This window comes from Pseudophryne corroboree, chromosome 8, assembly GCF_028390025.1.
Source record: "Pseudophryne corroboree isolate aPseCor3 chromosome 8, aPseCor3.hap2, whole genome shotgun sequence".
In the NCBI taxonomy this organism is placed as follows: domain Eukaryota; kingdom Metazoa; phylum Chordata; class Amphibia; order Anura; family Myobatrachidae; genus Pseudophryne; species Pseudophryne corroboree.
In genome coordinates, this window is record NC_086451.1 from 214,535,287 (window position 1) to 214,558,549 (window position 23,263).

At 46.2% G+C, this 23,263-nt stretch overlaps 1 protein-coding gene across 4 annotated transcripts in view; it reads right to left on the reverse strand.

Moving 5' to 3' along the window:
- Positions 1-23,263, reverse strand: part of OPHN1 (oligophrenin 1) — a 584,093-nt gene that overhangs the window by 48,952 nt on the left and 511,878 nt on the right. The window lies entirely within an intron of this gene.

Sequence of the window (23,263 nt, forward strand, 5' to 3'; positions counted from 1 at the left end):
CAATTCAAACCTTTTTTTATTTTGTGTAAAAATAAGCTCTGCATAACCGGCTGCCTGTATACTGCGGCCGGGGAGTGGAGATCGCTGAGCCCGCTTACAGAGCAGGCTGAAGCTTCCATCTAAAACCCCAAATGCGCCCTTTATACGCTCCGGTATAGGGGGTCACATATGCAAACCTGAAAACAGACAGTGTAAAATAATAAATTATGGAAGGAGGGGGGGGGGGGGGGGGGGAAAGGGGAGAGATTGTACTCACCGCTGTCCTTCCCGATACACGCCGCACTTAGCGGTGTTACACTGCTCGACAGAGCGGCCCCGACACGCGCCGCACGCAGCGGTGTCCGGCCCTTTATACTCACCGCTGCCATGCTGCCGGAATCTTCTGCTGGATGGAGTGGTCCCGACACGCGCCGCACGCAGCGGTGTCCGCCAACTCAGGAGAGCTCAGTGTCTCCCTCAGCCGGGGCCCATCCCGAGCCGCACGCAGCTGCGATGGGACCCCGCCGGCAGCTCCCGCGGTGCAGACTGGCAGTGGCAGAGCTGCCAGTCTGTGTGTGTAAGAAAGAAAAAGAAAATAATAAAGAAAAAAGAAAAATTTCTTCAGCTAAACCCAAGTGAACCAGCTCACATCGGGCACTAACTAAGACTGGCTTGGAGGGGAGATAGTAGGGGAGGAGCTAGCCACAGTGTGAGAATTTTAAAGTGCCAGCTCCCATTTACTGCCTACTATTTCCCCATTGTAACTACGCTCCAGTGGCCCCTAGTGGATGAAGGAGAAAGGATAGGTATTAAAAATCCGCAGGGGTATTTTAAACTTCTTGTCAGGGTTAACGCATGTTTCTCTGGAAAGCGAGCTTAATTCCTTAGAAATGGGAAAAGTGGCCGAGGATTTTGGTTTTACATTAAAATACAATTCCTCATCTGGTTCTGTCTCTTTGTCCGGAATGTTGAGTTCCTCTTTAATTGCATAAATCAGGGCCTCAACACCCGGGGATAGAGTAGCGTCCTCCTCCATGTCTGCCTCTCCCTCATCCAGCTCTGGTATATCAGTATCAGAGTCAGATTGCAGCAGCTGTTTATGCGCACATTTATGGGAGGCCAACAGGGGGAGACGTAGAGCCTGTTTGTGATCAGCATGCTGTACCATTGTAGTATCAACAGAGTGCTTAAGGTTTTGCCTTTCTTGTCTTGCAGTTGTCAACTCCGTGTTAATATTATGAATCATACTTTTAAATGATTCTAACCATTCAGGCTCTTGTGCACTATTACCCTGAGAGGGTAGAGATCATTGATGACACAGTAAAAATCTTCAGGAGAAGGAGTAAATTTAGAGTTACAGGAAGGACACAGCCTTTTTCCCTGAAATTCTAATGCAAAAAAACACACAGAATGAGAGAGTAACACAGTGCAGTGACAACACAGACAGTGAAATACACAGTAACCCCAGACACTTCTACTGGAGTGACAAAGAGAGAATTGGAACCAGCACACTATAACCAGGCAAAGCAGTACTCCGCGGGTATATCTGTGTTTGTATATTTAGTAATGCAGTGTTATACTGCTAAATATGCTCCTCCCTTCCTATTAGCCCCCTGGTACCAGTACATATGGTGGATCAGCAGAGTTTGTGGAAGAGCAACTTCCACATGCAGCCAGTCAGCAGCAGCAGGAAATTGCGCCTTTCCAGCCTCTGGTCCCGCTCTACGGTAAGCCCCGCCCCTTCATTGGCACGCGGTCTCTGCAAAGATTATACTGGCAAAGTATGTTTATATATATATATATATATTTATTAGTGATGTGCACCGGAAATTTTTCGGGTTTTGTGTTTTGGTTTTGGATTCGGTTCCGCGGCCGTGTTTTGGATTCGGACGTGCTTTGGCAAAACCTCCCTGAAATTTTTTTGTCGGATTCGGGTGTGTTTTGGATTCAGGTGTTTTTTTTTACAAAAAACCCTCAAAAACAGCTTAAATCATAGAATTTGGGGGTCATTTTGATCCCATAGTATTATTAACCTCAATAACCATAATTTCCACTAATTTTCAGTCTATTTTGAACACCTCACAATATTATTTTTAGTCCTAAAATTTGCACCGAGGTCGCTGGATGACTAAGTTAAGCGACCCAAGTGGCCGACACAAACACCTGGCCCATCTAGGAGTGGCACTGCAGTGTCAGACAGGATGGCACTTCAAAAAATAGTCCCCAAACAGCACATGATGCAAAGAAAAAAAAAGAGGCGCAATACGGTAGCTGTGTGACTAAGCTAAGCGACACAAGTGGCCGACACAAACACCTGGCCCATCTAGGAGTGGCACTGCAGTGTCAGACAGGATGGCACTTCAAAAAAATAGTCCCCAAACAGCACATGATGCAAAGAAAAAAAGAGGCGCAATGAGGTAGCTGTGTGACTAAGCTAAGCGACCCAAGTGGCCGACACAAACACCTGGCCCATCTAGGAGTGGCACTGCAGTGTCAGACTGAATGGCAGATTTAAAAAATAGTCCCCAAACAGCACATGATGCAAAGAAAAAAAGAGGCGCAATGAGGTAGCTGTGTGACTAAGCTAAGCGACCCAAGTGGTCGACACAAACACCTGGCCCATCTAGAAGTGGCACTGCAGTGTCAGACAGGATGGCACTTCCAAAAATAGTCCCCAAACAGCACATGATGCAAAGAAAAATGGAAGAAAAAAAGAGGTGCAAGATGGAATTGTCCTTGGGCCCTCCCACCCACCCTTATGTTGTATAAACAGGACATGCACACTTTAACAAACCCATCATTTCAGCGACAGGGTCTGCCACACGACTGTGACTGAAATGACTGGTTGGTTTGGGCCCCCACCAAAAAAAGAAGCAATCAATCTCTCCTTGCAGAAACTGGCTCTACAGAGGCAAGATGTCCACCTCCTCCTCTTCCTCACCCCTTTCACTGTGTACATCCCCCTCCTCACAGATTATTAATTCGTCCCCACTGGAATCCACCATCTCAGGTCCCTGTGTACTTTCAGGAGGCAATTGCTGGTGAATGTCTCCACGGAGGAATTGATTATAATTCATTTTGATGAACATCATTTTCTCCACATTTTCTGGAAGTAACCTCGTACGCTGATTGCTAACAAGGTGAGCGGCTGCACTAAACACTCTTTCGGAGTACACACTGGATGGGGGGCAACTTAGGTAAAATAAAGCCAGTTTGTGCAAGGGCCTCCAAACTGCCTCTTTTTCCTGCCAGTATACGTACGGACTGTCTGACGTGCCTACTTGGATGCGGTCACTCATATAATCCTCCACCATTCTTTCAATGGAGACAGAATCATATGCAGTGACAGTAGACGACATGTTGTAATCGTTGGCAGGTCCTTTAGTCCGGACCAGATGTCAGCACTCGCTCCAGACTGCCCTGCATCACCGCCAGCGGGTGGGCTCGGAATTCTTAGCCTTTTCCTCGCACCCCTAGTTGCAGGAGAATGTGAAGGAGGAGCTGTTGACAGGTCACGTTCTGCTTGACTTGACAATTTTCTCACCAGCAGGTCTTTGAACCTCTGCAGACTAGTGTCTGCCGGAAAGAGAGATACAACGTAGGTTTTAAATCTAGAATCGAGCACGGTGGCCAAAATGTAGTGCTCTGATTTCAACAGATTGACCACCCGTGAATCCTGGTTAAGCGAATTAAGGGCTCCATCCACAAGTCCCACATGCCTAGCGGAATCGCTCTGTTTTAGCTACACCTTCAATGTCTCCAGCTTCTTCTGCAAAAGCCTGATGAGGGGAATGACCTGACTCAGGCTGGCAGTGTCTGAACTGACTTCACGTGTGGCAAGTTCAAAGGGTTGCAGAACCTTGCACAACGTTGTAATCATTCTCCACTGCGCTTGAGTCAGGTGCATTCCCCCTCCTTTGCCTATATCGTAGGCAGATGTATAGGCTTGAATGGCCTTTTGCTGCTCCTCCATCCTCTGAAGCATATAGAGGGTTGAATTCCACCTAGTTACCACCTCTTGCTTCAGATGATGGCAGGGCAGGTTCAGGACTGTTTGCTGGTGCTCCAGTCTTCGGCACGTAGTGGCTGAATGTCGAAAGTGGCCCGCAAGTCTTCGGGCCACCGACAGCATCTCTTGCACGCCCCTGTAGTTTTTTTAAATAATTCTGCACCACCAAATTCAATGTATGTGCACAACATGGGACGTGCTGAAATTTGCCCACAATATTGGTGGCGTTGTCCGATGTCACAAATCCCCAGGAGAGTCCAATTGGGGTAAGCCATTCTGCGATGATGTTCCTCAGTTTCCGTAAGAGGTTGTCAGCTGTGTGCCTCTTATGGAAAGCGGTGATACAAAGCGTAGCCTGCCTAGGAACGAGTTGGCGTTTGCGAGATGCTGCTACTGGTGCCGCCGCTGCTGTTCTTGCTGCGGGAGGCAATACATCTACCCAGTGGGCTGTCACAGTCATATGGTCCTGAGTCTGCCCTGCTCCACTTGTCCACATGTCCGGACATGTGGGTACAACTGCATTTTTAGGACACTGGTGACTCTTTTTCTGACGTCTGTGTACATTTTCGGTATCGCCTGCCTAGAGAAATGGAACCTAGATGGTATTTGGTACCGGGGACACAGTACCTCAATCAAGTCTCTAGTTCCCTGTGAATTAACGGTGGATACCGGAAACACGTTTCTCACCACCCAGGCTGCCAAGGCCTGAGTTATCCGCTTTGCAGTAGGATGACTGCTGTGATATTTCATCTTCCTCGCAAAGGACTGTTGGACAGTCAATTGCTTACTGGAAGTAGTACAAGTGGTCTTCAGACTTCCCCTTTGGGATGACGATCGACTCCCAGCAGCAACAACAGCAGCAGTAGGCGTTACACTCAAGGATGCATCGGAGGAATCCCAGTCGGAGAGGACTCGTCAGACTTGACAGTGACATGGCCTGCAGGACTATTGGCTTTCCTGTCTAAGGAGGAAATTGACACTGAGGGAGTTGGTGGTGTGGTTTGCAGGAGCTTGGTTACAAGAGGAAGGGATTTAGTTGGCAGTGGACTGCTTCCGCTGTCATTCAAAGTTTTTGAACTTGTCACTGACTTCTGATGAATGCGGTCCAGGTGACGTATAAGGGAGGATGTTCCTAGGTGGTTAACGTCCTTACCCCTACTTATTACAGCTTGACGAAGGCAACACACGGCTTGACACCAGTTGTCCGCATTTCTGTTGAAATAATTCCACACCGAAGAGGTGATTTTTTTTGTATTTTGACCAGGCATGTCAATGGCCATATTCGTCCCACGGACAACAGGTGTCTCCCGGGGTGCCTGACTTAAACAAACCACCTCACCATCAGAATCCTCCTTGTCAATTTGCTCCCCAGCGCCAGCAACACCCATATCCTCATCCTGGTGTACTTCAACAGTGACATCTTCAATTTGACTATCAGGAACTGGACTGCGGGTACTCCTTCCAGCCCTTGCAGGGGGCGTGCAAATGGTGGAAGGCGCAACCTCTTCCCGTCCAGTGTTGGGAAGGTCAGGCATCGCAACCGACACAATTGGACTCTCCTTGGGGATTTGTGATTTAGAAGAATGCACAGTTCTTTGCTGTGCTTTTGCCATCTTAACTCTTTTAAGTTTTCTAGCAGGAGGATGAGTGCTTCCATCCTCATGTGAAGCTGAACCACTAGCCATGAACATAGGCCAGGCCCTCAGCCGTTCCTAGCCACTCCGTGTCGTAAATGGCACATTGGCAAGTTTACGCTTCTCCTCAGACTATTTTGATTTAGATTTTTGGGTCATTTTACTGAGCTTTATTTTTTTGGATTTTACATGCTCTCTACTATGACATTGGGCATCGGCCTTGGCAGACGACTAGTGGCAGCAGCTTCAGCACGAGGTGGAAGTGGATCTTGATCGTTCCCTATTTTACCCTCCACATTTTTGTTCTCCATTTTTTAATGTGTGGAATTATATGCCAGTAATATATCAATAGCAATGGCCTACTACTATATATACTGCGCACAAATACTTATATGCACCACAGGTATGGATGGATAGTATACTTGACGACACAGAGGTAGGTAGAGCAGTGGCCTACTGTACCGTACTGCTATATATTATATATACTGGTGGTCAGCAAACTGTGCAAAACTGAAATGCACCACAGGTATGGATGGATAGTATACTTGACGACACAGAGGTAGGTAGAGCAGTGGCCTACTGTACCGTACTGCTATATATTATATATACTGGTGGTTAGCAAACTGTGCAAAACTGAAATGCACCACAGGTATGGATGGATAGTATACTTGACGACACAGAGGTAGGTAGAGCAGTGGCCTACTGTACCGTACTGCTATATATTATATATACTGGTGGTCAGCAAACTGTGCAAAACTGAAATGCACCACAGGTATGGATGGATAGTATACTTGACGACACAGAGGTAGGTAGAGCAGTGGCCTTCTGTACTGTACTGCTATATATTATATATACTGGTGGTCAGCAAACTGTGCAAAACTGAAATGCACCACAGGTATGGATGGGATAGTATACTTGACGACACACAGGTAGAGCAGTGGACTACTGTACCGTACTGCTATATATATATAGTTATACTGGTGGTCAGCAAAATTCTGCACTGTCCTCCTACTATATACTACAATGCAGCACAGATATGGAGCGTTTTTCAGGCAGAGAACGTATAATACTGGTAGTCACTGGTCAGCAAAACTCTGCACTGTCCTCCTACTATATAATACTGCTGGTCCCCAGTCCCCACAATAAAGCAATTAGCACACTGAGCACAGATATTTGCAGCACACTGAGCACAGATATGGAGCGTTTTTCAGGCAGAGAACGTAGATATTTGCACTTGCAGCACACTGAGCACAGATATTTGCAGCACACTGAACATAGAAACTGAGAGGACGCCAGCCACGTCCTCTCACGATCATCTCCAATGCACGAGTGAAAAATGGCGGCGACACGTGGCTCCTTATATAGAATACGAATCTCGCGAGAATCCGACCGCGGGATGATGACGTTCGGGCGCGCTCGGGTTAACCGAGCAAGGCAGGAGGATCCGAGTTGCTCGGACCCGTGGAAAAAAAGGTGAAGTTCGGGCGGGTTCGTATCCGAACCCGCTCATCACTAATATATATATATATATATATATATATATATATATATATATATAGATATATAGATATAGATACTCGGTTTGATCCGGCACTCAGTTTCACAAGGGTCTCATGAGGTGCTTGCTCTGGTGCCCTCCCCGGTTCAGTAACTCTGTAATAGCGTGCAAATGAACAGGCGGCACTCTCCAGACTCTTAAATTTCAATAGCGTCCTTTAATCCTACGTGGCTCCCGTCCGTCGTCAGGGACAATCATACACAAAATGACATACAATAATACATACATTTATACCCTATCTAACATGTGCACAAATTACAAAACTTGCTCACCTGCTCCATGCCGCTCGGTGCAGCCGGGTCCACGCGCAGACAACCGACTTCACTGGCTCCCGACGTCACCAGGCGGCGCCAAGCACGGATCCCCTCGTTCTCTGTTGCTTAGCAACATTTTAAAAACAATCCATATATTAAAAACTGAACATACTCATCACTATCCGAGTGCCATGACTATATGTACACTCTATTTTATCATGTATTGAACTTTATCCTCTGTAAACACAATTAATGTAGCGCAGCTCACTCATAAGTTTCTAAATCTCTACTTACGTCCCTTATAACATGGCAATCTATTCACTGGACCAATCTAAGTGTCACTTCAATATATTACTCTGTACTTATGTATGTATACAGCTCCAAATTACACCCCTATAGATAACATTGTAGACCCAGGGTTTCGTTTAACCCTTTTGGGGCCAATGTGTTGAGCATAAATATCCACCTACATTCACGTTTGAGCAGGATTTTGGCTCGATTTCCTCCTCTGGGTAAAACCGGTATGTGATCAATAATTATACTTCTTAGTGTGGCCATACTATGTTTGGCTGTAGCAAAGTGCCTGGCCACAGGTTGATCACTAATACCTGTTTCTAGTGCCTGTCTTATTGCCATGCGGTGCATTGCCATACGCTCCCGAAACTGCCGCTGTGTTTAGCCCACATATGACCGCCCACAAGGGCAGGTCAGGAGGTATATGACAAATGTTGTTGTGCATGTAACCGCATGTCTTATCTGAATTTTTTTCCCAGTATGCAGGTGGGAGAATGTAGTACTAGCTACCGTAGACCTGCATGTTGTGCATCCGAAGCATTTAAAACACCCCGGTTTCCTACTCAAAAAGTGTGTGGGTTTCTTTCTATCCAGGCCCGTTATATCTAATTTGACAATTCTGTCCTTTAGATTACGATTTCTCAAGTAACTGGGCATCAATCTTGAGCCCTGAAGTGATGGCAGTTCTTTGTCCGTACTTATAATAGGCCACCAATTTTTGGCCTTTTTAGTGAGATTCTCACTATGTATATTATAACGGTTAGGCCATGGTATTCTTTCCGTATGCTGTATCTGTTTAATCTTAGGTTTCAATAGTGTGGATCTGGGAATGTCCAATACTCTAGTTTTAATCTGTGTAAGCTCATTTTTGTTATATCCCCTCTGTCTAAATCTCTCAACCATTGTATTAAGTGCTGGTTCCACATGTTCTGGAATTGATGTAATTCTTTTTGCCCTTAATAGTTGCGAATAAGGCAGGCTTTTTCTTAGTGGTATAGGGTGGAAACTGTCATATTGAAGAAGAGTATTCCTGTCTGTACTTTTTCTATAAAGAGACGTCATTAGCTCTTTGTCCACAATATGTATATCCACATCTAAACATTGGATATTGTTGGTACTGATTTTGTATGTAAGTTTTACATTACTCAAAGAATTATTATGCTCTTCTAGTAGATTTTTTAGACTCCCCTCAGTACCTGTCCAAAAAATTAATAAGTCGTCTATAAATCTATGATATATCAATATCTGAGGATTCAAATCATTCCCAACATTGAATAACGATTTCTCCACTGAGTACATATACGCATTAGCGTACGATGGGGCCACTGAGGACCCCATCGCACACTCAGTGCGTTGTAGAAAGAATTGGCCATTGTAATAGAAATTATTTTTCGTCAAAACTAATCTTAGGAGTTGTAACACAAACTGGACTGATGGTCCCTTATATAAGGGATTACCCGATATAAGTTCCATGACTGCCTGTACACCTGCATCATGTGGGATGCAGGTGTACAGGCTGGTCACATCTGCACTACACATGACAGTTTCATCTAATGGTAGCATTACAGCATTCAAAATGGACAATAGCATATTAGTGTCCTTCAAATATGACAGAATACCCTGAATGCATGGGTTTAACAGTGAGTCCAGATAGATTGATATCGGTTCAAAGAGAGATCCACATGCCAATATTATCGGCCTCCCCGGGGGAACTTGCAGGTTCTTATGGATCTTTGGAACCACGTAAAAAAGGGGAGTGATGGGAAATTCCACCATTAATGCTCTTTGTAGTTCTGTGGATATGATATCCTGTTGTTTGGCTTGTGCTAGGACCTCATCCACTTCTCGCTTGTATATTTCTGTCGGGTCTCGAAGTAATGGCTCATATGTGTTACTATCCCTCAATTGGCGTTCACACTCATTCTTATAGTCCGTCAGATCCTGAAGGACCACACCTCCCTCCTTATCCGCCGGGCGGACTATGATGTCAGATCGTTGTGATAAGGATTTAAGTGCCTGTCTTTCTTCACAGGTGAGGTTATTATGTGATGTTCTTGTATTAGCCACTCGTGCGCCTTCATTATCCAATAACCTGTTAAATGTCTTTATTGAAGGATTTTGCGTAGTGGGGTCAAATTTTGATCTTGGTAAGATCCTCTTTAGTTGTTCTGGTATATCTTCCCCCCTCGGTGCTGGAGTGTTTGTTGTTCTAGAAAAATGATCCTTCAATCTTAGCGTCCTATTTAATTTGTAAACATCCAGCTTCCATTGGAACGCATCCATTTTGGCTGTAGGTATAAATGTGAGTCCTTTAGACAACACTCTATTTTCCGTCTCTGTCAATGGTGTTGAAGACAGGTTAAACACCAGATTTTCTATCGCGTGGTGGCCTCCTGCTTGTGGCTCCTCTCGTTCTGCCTCGCCCACCTTGTCGGCCTCTTCCTCTTGTAGGGGGGGGCATATAAAGTGGATCGAGTCTGTAACCCTAAAGGGCGGCCATCCTCAATAGAAGATTGTGGCTCATTTTTACTATGTGAGGCACTGGATTCATCTGATTCCCTTTGTCTAAATTGTTGTCCTCGCTTTCTAAAATGTTTGATTCTTTCCCTAAAGGGTTTGCTGTTACTTGCCCATGGGTACACCTGTCTGAGTTCATAGTCCTGTTGGACTATATAAAGCTTCTCCTTTTTGAATGCTATGAGATCTTTCCTATATTTCTCCATTTGTGTAGTCATCTTATTGAGCCAGGTATTATCTGTTTCCACCAGTAGTATTGCCTTATGTGTTTCCTCAAATGTAGCAATCTTCTGCTTAGTTGTTGCCAATTCCTTTGTGGATTCTTCTATTACCAATAGAAGTCAGTCCAAGGAGCATTTGTTTAATTTCGACACCCATTTACGACAAAAGGCAACGTCGTGTCTTCCTAATGTGGGTGTGTTGTGGATGCGAAATCCTCTTGGTATCCACTTATTTTTATAATAATCTGACAGGCTGATGCCATGGTATAGGAAATCGCATTCCTTTTGCTTCAATTTAAGCCAATGTCGATACAATGTGTCAGGATCTGTTGCTAGTGGATCATCATCCAAACCCTCTTTATATAGGATGGATTCTGCCTCTGCATCTGAATAGCTGAATGATTCCTTCGCATCCAAATAAGTCAAATCCACCACTTGTTCTGTTTCAGTGTCAAAGGTCGCCATTGATTATTATACTGAGTGCTGTGCAATAATCATATACAGGTTTACCCAGTCAGCTCACACAAGTATTTCTGTAGTTCAGTGCCTTTAAAAAACAAACTGTGGGGGGGGCGTGACTTTGCTGGAGAAGAGAGCAGTCGTGCCTTTGCTGCTCTCCTCTCTCCAGCGTTCATTATTTGTTTAATCCGGGGTGCTCACCCCCTGGCTTTCCTTTCCGGGGGCTCCCTGTCCCTCCCTGTGGGTCCACTCAGCCCTGTGGTGTCTGCTGCGTAGCCGGCGAGCGGTTTTAACCGCTCTTGCAGGTTGCGGCCTTCACACGCAGGCGGAAGCCGGGGACTCGCGTACTCCCGGCGCCCGCGTCTTGAGCTCCACGGCGGTAGCGCGGCGCCGGGGAGCGGCGCGGACCACGCATACTAACTCCGGAGCAATCAGGAGCCTCCCCTGGACCTCCATAACGGACACCCCCCGAGGCAGGGGATCGGAGAGACGCCGGGACGGAGGCGGAACAGACGGCCAGTGAGTCGCGGCGGCCATCTTTAATCCCTCAGGTGGGCTGGAACTGAGTTAGCAGAGTGATTGTGCGGCTGTGGGGGTCTCTGGATTGGGGCCTATTCAGGTTGGTGGCCCTCTGGTATTGTTCCCTCCCTGCTCTTGCCCTGGTGCCCCTGTAGCAGGATATGTGCATGTATTTTCTTAAGTTGGGAAACAGACTTATACTTGGCACTATTCATTTCTACTGCACCTACCCCATCTAGTGGTCTCTGGATACAATAGCCCACGTTTCTCTTTCAGTGTGCTGGATTTATAATACATATTGCTCTGCAGACTTCACCAGACCGCGGATTTCCCAATTCCAGCCGTGACGATCGGCCGCGATGCCCACATGGGTGAATAATATTATGTTCTGATCGCTCTGAGAAGGCTCCGCCTGCGCCCGAATGCTCTTATGACATGATATGACAGCTCGACAATTCTGTGGATCCTTCCTAGATTGACGCTCCAGACGCCTCTTGCCTCCGGTTCCTCTACCTTTGTCACTCAGCGCTGCTATGCCTCCCAAAAAAAATAAGGCTGCTAAATCTGTCTCCCAGGTGGCGTTCTTTAAACCTTCTCCCCAGGCCGCTAAAGCAAAGGACGCACGGGGTGGCACCTCTAAACCTGCTACTCTTGTGCCCTCACCGCTTAGAGATACGCCCGTCCCGGTCACTGCTCACACAAGCGTCATTGCCGACAGCGAAGCGCTTACGGTGGGTTCTATGAAGCAGCTCTTAACGCAATTTAAGAATGAAGTCGCGGCAGAATTTAGAGCAACTATGAAGGAATGCCAGCGTTCTATTGACGAGATCGGAGGCCGCACTGATCACCTCGAAACAAAAATGGGTGAGGTGGTGTCGTCTCACAACGACCTAATCTCCTCACACGTATTGCTCCAAACTGAGGTCGCGGCGCTCAGAGACAAACTCTCGGACATGGAAGACAGATCGAGGCGTAACAACTTAAAGCTACGAGGGGTTCCGGAAACTGTCGCTAATAGCGCTTTAAACGACTTTGCAGTTGTCCTCTTTAGCAAGCTCCTTCCTTCAAACCGTCCCGCGGACTTCTTAATTGATCGTATCCATAGGCTCCCAAAGGCCAGGAATGCCCCCGATGGTGTCCCCCGGGATGTCCTCATGAGGTTACACTATAACCATGTGAAGGAAGCAATCTTGAAAGCTGCTAGACCCTCGGATGCTGCGTCAGAGGCTTTGGGCTCACTTCAACTTTTCAGAGACATGTCCCCTGCCACTTTGGCGAAACGGCGCTCTCTTTACCCCATCACATCAGTAATACGGAAAGAGAACATTCTATATAGATGGGGATTTCCTACAAAGTTGCTCATTTCTCGAGAGGGGTACACAGTGGTTATAACGAACGTCGAGGAGGGTAAAAAGATCTTAGCAACATGGAAATCTGCAAGTTCTCCTACACACACCTCTCCCGAACGGGCCTTTCAGCGGGACTGGGCCTAATCGGCTGCAGAACTTTGAATATGGTTTGATTTGCTACACTTGCTTTGTTTTCATGTTTCCTAATTAGTTTGTTATGTTGTATATTCCTACGTTGCATCAACTCCTTGGCGATTATTTGAGGAGGTTGTTTGTCTCTAGAATGTTTTTCAGTGTGGCCTCCTCACAGGTATTTCCTTGTTTACTGTCTGTCTCTGCTGCCCCGACTGCCACCCACAATTCCTTGTTGGATGGGAATTCTACTCAAGTTTAATTTACTCCCGGTGGCAGTCGGGGGCCCAGGGACGGGGTGCCGAGAGCCTACATTTAGTTTATTTTCGGTTCGGGTGCGGGCGGATTGCCTCTACCCCCCACTGTTTAACTTGGAGTCGCCATGGTTAGGCGTCCAAATGTGCCCCCGAGCAGGGTTAATGTTCTGTTTTTTCTTTCTGTATTCCTCTTCTCTTTTGCCTTTCCCTTCCTCTTTCCTCTCTTTTTGTCCGGATATGTTACATAAATTTTTTAATAGCCAGTTGGTTGTGGTTAGAAACGCATTCCCCGACAGTTTTACGTTATGGTTAACATTGTCTCTTTAAATGCAAAAGGGCTTAATTCCCCACACAAGAGGAGATTAGCGCTTAATTATTTTCAGAAACTTAAAGCTCAAATTATAGCAGTCCAAGAGACTCATTTTATTAATTCTGCCCCTCCACGGTTTACTAATGGGAGATACCCCCATTGCTATTTGGCTAACGGGCCGGCTAAGAAGGCGGGAGTGGCAATCTTGATATCTCAGCACTGCGCATTTACCCTCACTTCGCAATATTGTGACCCTGAGGGGAGAATCCTTATTTTAGTAGGTACTCTTGAAAGCAAAGAGGTGACATTAGTTTCCTGCTATGCCCCTAACACCAAGCAACTAGCATTTTGCTGGAAACTCTGCGCTAAGGTGCAACAATTAGCTAAGGGTGCTTTGCTTTTAATGGGGGATTTCAATTTGACTTTAGACCATCTCGTCGATAATTCTGGTAAGCGACCCTCACCCTCCAGTCAGCTCCATAGGAATGCAAAGGGCTTTAGCCAGCTACTGGAGGAATATGATCTTTTAGACCTCTGGCGCGTTAAGCATCCAATGGATAGAGATTACACATTTTACTCCGCGGTGCACGCATCCTACTCTCGGATAGATTTAGCATTGGCGGATAAGTGGACCCTACAGTCCATCCGTGCAATCACCATCCTCCCCATGTCCTGGTCGGATCACTCCCCACTATTTATTGAATGGGATGTAAATAATAGAAGGGTCACCCCGGCCCCTTGCGTTTGGGTAAACTCAGTCTTCTTTAGCCGGAGACCACGCAGGCGATCCAATCCACCTTAGATTATTATCTTTCTGAGAACTCTCCCCAGGAGACGTCTATCTTCACATTCTGGTGCGCCCTCAAAGCAGTGACAAGAGGGACGGCAATTCAAACAGCAGCTAAACTTAAGCGGGCATATCGCAAAAAATTTGAACAAGCTGAGCTTACAGTCGCCTCCCTGGAGAGTTCTCACAAGGCACATCCGCACGATAAAGCCCTTCTTAAGTCTTTGAAAGAAGCAAGGGAGGCGGTGAATGTATTCTATCTAGCGGAAGTGCAACGCAACCTACATAGACTGAATCAAAAATTTTATGTTTATGGTAATAGGGCTGGTAGACTGCTGGCGAGGAAGCTGAGGGGAAAGAAGGCGAAAGAAAAAAATTCACATTGTCCATTCGGATAGGGGTAACAGAGTCTACGATCCAGACGGAATTGCAGATGTCTTTGCGTCCTATTACTCCAAACTATACAACCTGAAGGGGGACTCTTCTACCTTTCAACCTACAGGCGTAGATGTTCAGAATTTTCTGAGCAACTTTCCTCTCCCCTCGCTGTCGCCGGAGTCTTGTAGCTCTCTAAGTGCGCCTTGGACTTTAGCTTAAGTCGAAAAGGCTATTGACTCCCTCCCCGCAGACAAGGCCCCGGGTGCCTACGGTTATCCTGCTGGTTTCTATAAATCCTTTAGGGAGAGCTTGGCCTCGGTGCTCTTGTCGGTGTTCAATGAAGCCTCAGAAGCAGGCCACTTCCCTAGGGAGATGCTGGAAGCTCAAATCATTACCATCCCCAAACCGGGAAAAAACCCCACCACAGTCCAAAATTTTAGACCGATCGCGTTACTAAATACGGATTTAAAAATTTATGCCAAATTAATAGCCAACCGTATCAGCCCTCTGCTCCCCTCTCTTATCAACCCAGATCAAGTGGGTTTCGTACTGAACAGACAGGCCCCGGATAATACCCGCAGGGTGATTAATGTGATTGAGCACGCAGCCGGTAGAAGAGAACCCCTCCTAGTCTTGTCTCTCGGCGCCGAAAAGGCTTTTGATAGATTTAATTGGGATTTTATGAGATTAACTCTGGACAAATTTGGCTTCTCTGGAAGGATCTTGGACTCTATCTTAGCTCTTTATTCCTCCCCTAGTGCACGGGTCTTTGTTAACGGATGCCTTTCCTCACCCTTTAATATCTCGAATGGCACGCGTCAAGGATGCCCGCTATCCCCTCTTATTTTTGCGCTGGCAATAGAACCCTTGGCTGCTTGCATTAGATCTTGAGATGCGATTAGCGGCCCTGTTATAGGGGGCATTTCTCATAAAATCAGTTTGTTTGCGGACGATATTCTGCTATGTCTAACTGACCCCGAAGCTTCCTTGCCAGTTTTGCATGAGGTCCTTCAAAGCTATTCAGATGTTTCTTTTTATAAGTTAAACACAAATAAAACGGAAGCCCTTCCACTCCATATACCTCCGACTGTGGTCTCTAAGTTGAAGGATAGGTATAAATATGCCTGGAAGTCCTGCTCCCTGAGATACCTGGGTATAAACCTAACTAGAGAAGACAACTTGATTGAGTGTAACTATGCCCCGTTATTAAAAGCGTTTACTGAGCTGACTGGGGAGTGGATGCTGCAGGAGGTGTCTTGGTTGGGTAGGATTGCTGCTGCTAAGATGGTTTTATTGCCGAAATTAATGTACCTGTTTCGCGCCATACCGAGGCCCCTTCCCAGACTCTTCTATAATAAATGTAACTAGGTCTTGACCAGATATGTGTGGGGAGGATCTAGACCGAAAATCGCTAAGAAGACTCTTGTTCGGCCTAAACTGTCTGGGGGAGTAGCTTTCCCAGATATAGAAAAGTACCATGCGGCATGTCTGCTAAGTCAGTCTAGGGACTGGTTTGACACCACGAGTCTGAAGCCTTGGGTTATTCTGGAAGCCTCATGCTTAGACGCTGTTTCTCTCCCTGATATGTTTTGGTTGCCACTGCCCGCTGCTAGCAGTAGGGCCGAGTCCTGCAAGTCTATTAAAACGACCATAGATTCCTGGCATAAATTAGTACTCTCTTCAGAAGAACTTAATTTACCCGCCCCCTGCCTGTCGTTAACTGCTCTTATGTCATTGATCCCCAATGTTGCCCTAGTGGAGTGGACTCGGCAGGGGCTCACTACCGTGGGCGATTTATATGAAGGAGACATCTTGATGTCCTTCTCTCAATTACAAGAGAGATTTGGGATTCGGACTCAGGATTTCTTTAAATACCTGCAGGTGAGAAGTTGGCTGCACTCATGTACTCCCTCACATCTCCACAAACTGTCTCTTCCGGCTTACATTGTGAGCCGACTGGAGACACCCTCGACAAATATGGGATTACGTGGTGGTATCAATTTCAACTGTCAAACAGCCCCCTGAAAAAATTGAAAACTTAGATTTTATAGGAAAGAGATTTGAATAGGTCCTTTACTGAGGCAGAGTGGGATGGTATATTTAGGTCTTGTTTTAAAGTCTCCAAATGTGTTAACCACTCAGAAATGTTTTACAAGCTTATACAGAGGGCCTACTTCACTCCTGCCAAGCAGCATAGAATCTGGCCTTCCCAATCTAAATTATGTTGGAGGAAATGTGGTTCCACGGGAGATATCTTTCATGTCTTCTGGGCATGTCCTCGTATACAACCTCTTTGGAGAGAAGTCTTAAGTATGGCCGGCATAGTGTTAGGGCTTAGCATCCCAATGGACCCAGCCCTGGCGCTATTCCACTTGTACGTGGATCGCCTCTCTGCAGGTGACCGTTATGTCTTGGGGCGCATTTTGATAGCCGCTAAAGCGGCTATAGCACAGCTATGGAAATCTGAGAGTGTTCCCACCTTAGAGTTCATCCAAAATAAGATCCACAAACATTTCATTTTTGAAACCACGGAGGCTAAATACTCCTCATCGGCTAACTCTATCCACATGAAATGGTTGGGATGGTCTGATTATAGAAGTAGGCTAACAGTGTATAGCTCTCCAATTGACATGTCCGTTCTCGATCTCTCCTAGAATTATCTCTAAGAGAATGCCGGGATACTAGATATGTCCTCTTCATGTCTCCTTTTACCGCTTTCTCCTTTTCTTGTATCTGTATGTTCAATGTAACCAATTGTATACCCCTTAGACTGTGCGTTGTTTAAGTTTGCTTATGGTAATCATTCCGGACGTCCCCCTGTGTTTCCCTATCTCTTTATTCTGTTCCCCATTTTTTATGTGTAAACTCTTCAATAAAAACCTTAATGTTTAAAAAAAAAACAAAAAACTGACAAATCTACTAGAAGAGCATAATTCTTTGAGTAATGTAAAACTTACATACAAAATCAGTACCAACAATATCCAATTTTTAGATGTGGACAAAGAGCTAATGACGTCTCTTTATAGAAAAAGTACAGACAGGAATACTCTTCTTCAATATGACAGTTTCCACCCTATACCACTAAGAAAAAGCCTGCCTTATTCGCAACTATTAAGGGCAAAAAGAATTACATCAAATCCAGAACATGTGGAACCAGCACTTAATACAATGGTTGAGAGATTTAGACAGAGGGGATATAACAAAAATGAGCTTACACAGATTAAAACTAGAGTATTGGACATTCCCAGATCCACACTATTGAAACCTAAGATTAAACAGATACAGCATACGGAAAGAATACCATGGCCTAACCGTTATAATATACATAGTGAGAATCTCACTAAAAAGGCCAAAAATTGGTGGCCTATTATAAGTACGGACAAAGAACTGCCATCACTTCAGGGCTCAAGATTGATGCCCAGTTACTTGAGAAATCGTAATCTAAAGGACAGAATTGTCAAATTAGATATAACGGGCCTGGATAGAAAGAAACCCACACACTTTTTGAGTAGGAAACCGGGGTGTTTTAAATGCCTCGGATGCACAACATGCAGGTCTATGGTAGCTAGTACTACATTCTCCCACCTGCATACTGGGAAAAAATTTCAGATAAGACATGCGGTTACATGCACAACAACATATGTCATATACCTCCTGACCTGCCCCTGTGGGCTGTCATATGTGGGCTAAACACAGCGGCAGTTTCGGGAGCGTATGGCAATGCACCGCATGGCAATAAGACAGGCACTAGAAACAGGTATTAGTGATCAACCTGTGGCCAGGCATTTTGCTACAGCCAAACATAGTATGGCCACACTAAGAAGTATAATTATTGATCACATACCGGTTTTATCCAGAGGAGGAAATCGAGCCAAAATCCTGCTCAAACGTGAATGTAGGTGGATATTTATGCTCAACACATTGGCCCCAAAAGGGTTAAACGAAACCCTGGGTCCACAATGTTATCTATAGGGGTGTAATTTGGAGCTGTATACATACATAAATACAGAGTAATATATTGAGGTGACACTTGGATTGGTCCAGTGAATAGATTGCCATGTTATAAGGGACGTAAGTAGAGATTTAGAAACTTATGAGTGAGCTGCGCTACATTAATTGTGTTTACAGAGGATAAAGTTCAATACATGATAAAATAGAGTGTACATATAGTCATGGCACTCGGATAGTGATGAGTATGTTCAGTTTTTAATATATGGATTGTTTTTAAAATGTTTGTATAAATTTATCACTCCATGTTGATAGGTTGCTAAGCAACAGAGAACGAGGGGATCCGTGCTTGGCGCCGCCTGGTGACGTCGGTTGTCTGCGCGTGGACCCGGCTGCACCGTGCGGCGTGGAGCAGGTGAGCAAGTTTTGTAATTTGTGCACGTTAGATAGGGTATAAATGTATGTATTATTGTATGTCATTTTGTGTATGAATGTCCGTGACGACGGACGGGATCCCGAAACGTAACGTAGGATTAAAGGACGCTATTGAAATGTAAGAGTCTGGAGAGTGCCGCCTGTTCATTTGCACGCTATATATATAACAAAAGGAAGTTTAACAACCCCCTCAACTGCGCTGCCAGTGTTAGGTCCGCAGTGCGCACACAGTGTGGTGTATGAAACAGCACCTCAGGAGCTCAGTGTCCTGTCAGCGGGATTACGAATCCATTAACCTCAGGAGGTTGGTTTGGTACCCCCCCCCCCCCCTAAGTCCCACGACACAGGTAGACTTTTCTTGCGATTTTGACTATATAGTCAAAATCGAAACAAAATATCTCACCGTGTGTACACACCCTTATGTAATCACTTTTTACAATTTAATATTCAATAACATGATATGAGTTAAATATTTGATATTCAAACTTTAAACATCTGTTATTTATTTATAGATATTAAAAGGAAATGCCCAGAGTTGATGTGTCATAAAAAATAGGATTTTAATACCTACCGGTAAATCATTTTCTCTTAGTCCGTAGAGGATGCTGGGGACTCCAAAAGGACCATGGGGTATAGACGGGATCTGCAGGAGACATGGGCACACTAAAAGACTTTGACTGGGTGTGAACTGGCTCCTCCCTCTATGCCCCTCCTCCAGACCTCAGTTATAGGAACTGTGCCCAGGGAGACGGACATTTCGAGGAAAAGGATTTTTGTTAAACCAAGGGTGAGATACATACCAGCTCACACCACAACACACCGTACAACTGGATTACCAAGAAAATCAGAAAACAGTGTGAACGAAAAAAACAGCAACAAGCTGAACATGACCGATACACAACCTTCGTGTAACCGAAACCAACAAGTAACAATACAACTGCAAGTAACAGTACGCACTGGGATGGGCGCCCAGCATCCTCTACGGACTAGGAGAAAAGGATTTACCGGTAGGTATTAAAATCCTATTTTCTCTTACGTCCTAGAGGATGCTGGGGACTCCAAAAGGACCATGGGGTCTATACCAAAGCTCCAGACCGGGCGGTAGAGTGCGGACGACTCTGCAGCACCGATTGAGCAAACATGAGGTCCTCATCAGCCAGGGTGTCAAACTTGTAGAATTTAGCAAAAGTGTTTGAATCCGACCACATAGCTGCTCGGCAAAGCTGAAGTGCCGAGACCCCTCGGGCAGCCGCCCAAGATGAGCCCACCTTCCTGGTAGAATGGGCCTTAACCGACTTCGGCAACGGCAATCCAGCCGTAGAATGAGCGTGCTGAATTGTATTACAAATCCAGTGCGGAATAGTCTGCTTGGAAGCAGGATTTCCAATCTTGTTGGAAGCATACAGGACAAACTGAGCCTCTGTTTTCCTCACAAGAGCCGTTCTGGCGACATAAATCTTCAACGCTCTTACCACATTGAGAGATTTTGGCACCGCCACGGCATCCGTAGCCACTGGCACCACAATAGGTTGGTTTATGTGAAACGAAGAAAACACCTTCGGCAGAAATTGTTGACGAGTCCTCAATTCCGCCAATTCCGACACCCGTCTGGCGGACGCCAAGGCCAAAAGCATGTCCACTTTCCAAGTGAGAAATTTCAACTCAACCTTTCGCAACGGTTCAAACCAGTGAGACATAAGAAATTGTAACACCACGTCAAGATACCACGGTGTCACGGTTGGCACAAATGGAGGATGGATATGCAGCACTCCCTTCACGAAAGTCTGAACTTCAGGAAGGGTGGCCAATTCTTTTTGAAAGAAAATAGATAAAGCCAAAATCTGCACTTTGATGGAACCTAATTTCAGGCCCGCATCCACACCTGCCTGAAAAAAATGGAGGAAACGACCCAGCTGAAACTCCTCCGCAGGAGCTTTCCTGGCTTCACACCACGACACATATTTTCTCCAAATACGGTGATAATGCTTCACCGTGACCTCCTTTCTAGCCTTAAGGAGAGTGGGGATGACTTCCCCGGGAATACCCTTTCGAGCTAGAATTTGGCGTTCAACCTCCACGCCGTCAAACGCAGCCGCGGTAAGTCCTGAAATACGCATGGCCCTTGCAGTTACAGGTCCTCTCTGAAAGGAAGCGGCCAAGGATCTTCTATGAGCAATTCCTGAAGATCCGGATACCAGCTCCTCCGTGGCCAATCTGGAACGACGAGAACTGCCGGAACTTTTGTTCGTCTTATGATCCTCAACACTTTCGCAATGAGAGGAATAGGAGGGAACACATATACCAACTGAAACACCCACGGAGTTACCAGGGTGTCCACTGCACTGGCTTGGGGGTCCCTTGACTTAGAACAGTACCTCGGAAGCTTCTTGTTGAGGCGAGACGCCATCATGTCTATTTGAGGAATTCCCCAATGCCTTGTCACTTCTGCAAATACCTCTTGATGAAGAGCCCACTCTCCCGGATGGAGATCGTGTCTGCTGAGGAAGTCTGCTTCCCAGTTGTCCACGCCCGGAAGGAAAACTGCTGACAGAGCGCTCACGTGCTTTTCCACCCAGCGGAGAACTCTTGTGGCCTCCGCCATTGCCGCTCTGCTCCTTGTTCCGCCCTGACGGTTTACGTACGCCACCGCTGTTACGTTGTCCGACTGAATCAGGACAGGTAGACCTCGAAGAAGGTGTTCCGCTTGCAGAAGGCCGTTGTAAATGGCTCTTAACTCCAGAACGTTTATGTGGAGACAAGTTTCATGGCTTGACCATTTTCCCTGGAAACTTCTTCCTAGCATGACTGCTTCCCAGCCTCGGAGACTTGCATCCGTGGTCAGCAGGACCCAATCCTGGATTCCGAACCTGCGTCCCTCTAGAAGGTGAGAACTTTGCAGCCACCACAGGAGAGAAATCCTGGTCCTGGAAGATAGACTTATTTTCCGGTGCAAGTGCAGGTGAGACCCGGACCATTTGTCCAGCAGGTCCCACTGAAACACCCGGGCATGAAACCTGCCAAATGGAATGGCTTTGTAAGCCGCAACCATCTTCCCTAGCACTCGAGTGCATTGATGAATCGACACTCTTGCCGGTTTCAGAATCTCCTTGACCATGCATTGGATTTCCAGAGCCTTTTCAGCTGGAAGAAACACTCTTTGCAGTTCCGTGTCCAGGATCATGCCCAAGAAAGGCAGCCGAGTTGTTGGAATCAACTGCGATTTTGGCAAATTTAGAATCCAACCATGATGTTGCAGAACCGTCAGGGAGAGTTCCACATTTCTTAGCAACTGCTCCTTCGATCTCGCCTTTATCAGGAGATCGTCCAAGTACGGGATAATTGTGACACCTTGCTTGCGTAGGAGCACCATCATTTCCGCCATCACTTTGGTGAAGACCCTCGGGGCCGTGGAAAGCCCAAACGGCAACGTCTGAAATTGGTAATGACAATCCTGCACCGCAAATCTCAGGAACGCCTGATGTGGAGGATATATCGGGACGTGCAAGTAGGCATCTTTTATGTCTACTGACGCCATAAAATCCCCCCCTTCTAGACTGGAGATCACTGCCCGAAGAGATTCCATTTTAAACTTGAAAATTTTCAAATACAGATTGAGGGATTTTAGGTTCAGGATCGGTCTGACCGAGCCATCCGGCTTTGGTACAACAAAGAGGCTTGAATAAAACCCTTCTCCCCGTTGGGACAGGGGTACCGGGACAATGACACACTGTTGACACAGCTTTTGTATTGCCGCTCGCACTACTTCCCTTTCTGGGATAGAAACTGGCAAGGCTGATTTGAAAAATCGGTGGGGGGGCAGGTCCTGAAACTCCAGTTTGTAAACTTGGGACACTATGTCTAACACCCAAGGATCTAGGCCCGAGTGGACCCAGACCTGACTGAAGAGTCTGAGACGCGCCCACACCAGCATGGGAGCCCCAGCGTCATGCGGTGGACTTGGCAGAGGCCGGGGAGGACTTTTGGTCCTGGGAGCCTGACGCAGCAGGCGCCCTTTTTCCCCTTCCTCTACCTTTTGAAGCAAGGAAGGACGAGCCTCTTCCTTTTTTGTATCTATTAGGCCGAAAGGAATGCATCTGATAATGGGGTGCCTTTTTCTGTTGTGCTGGAACATAACATGACTTACCCGCTGTAGTGGTAGACACCAGGTGAGCGAGGCCGTCCCCAAACAAGACACTACCTTTATAAGGGAGAGCTTCCATAGC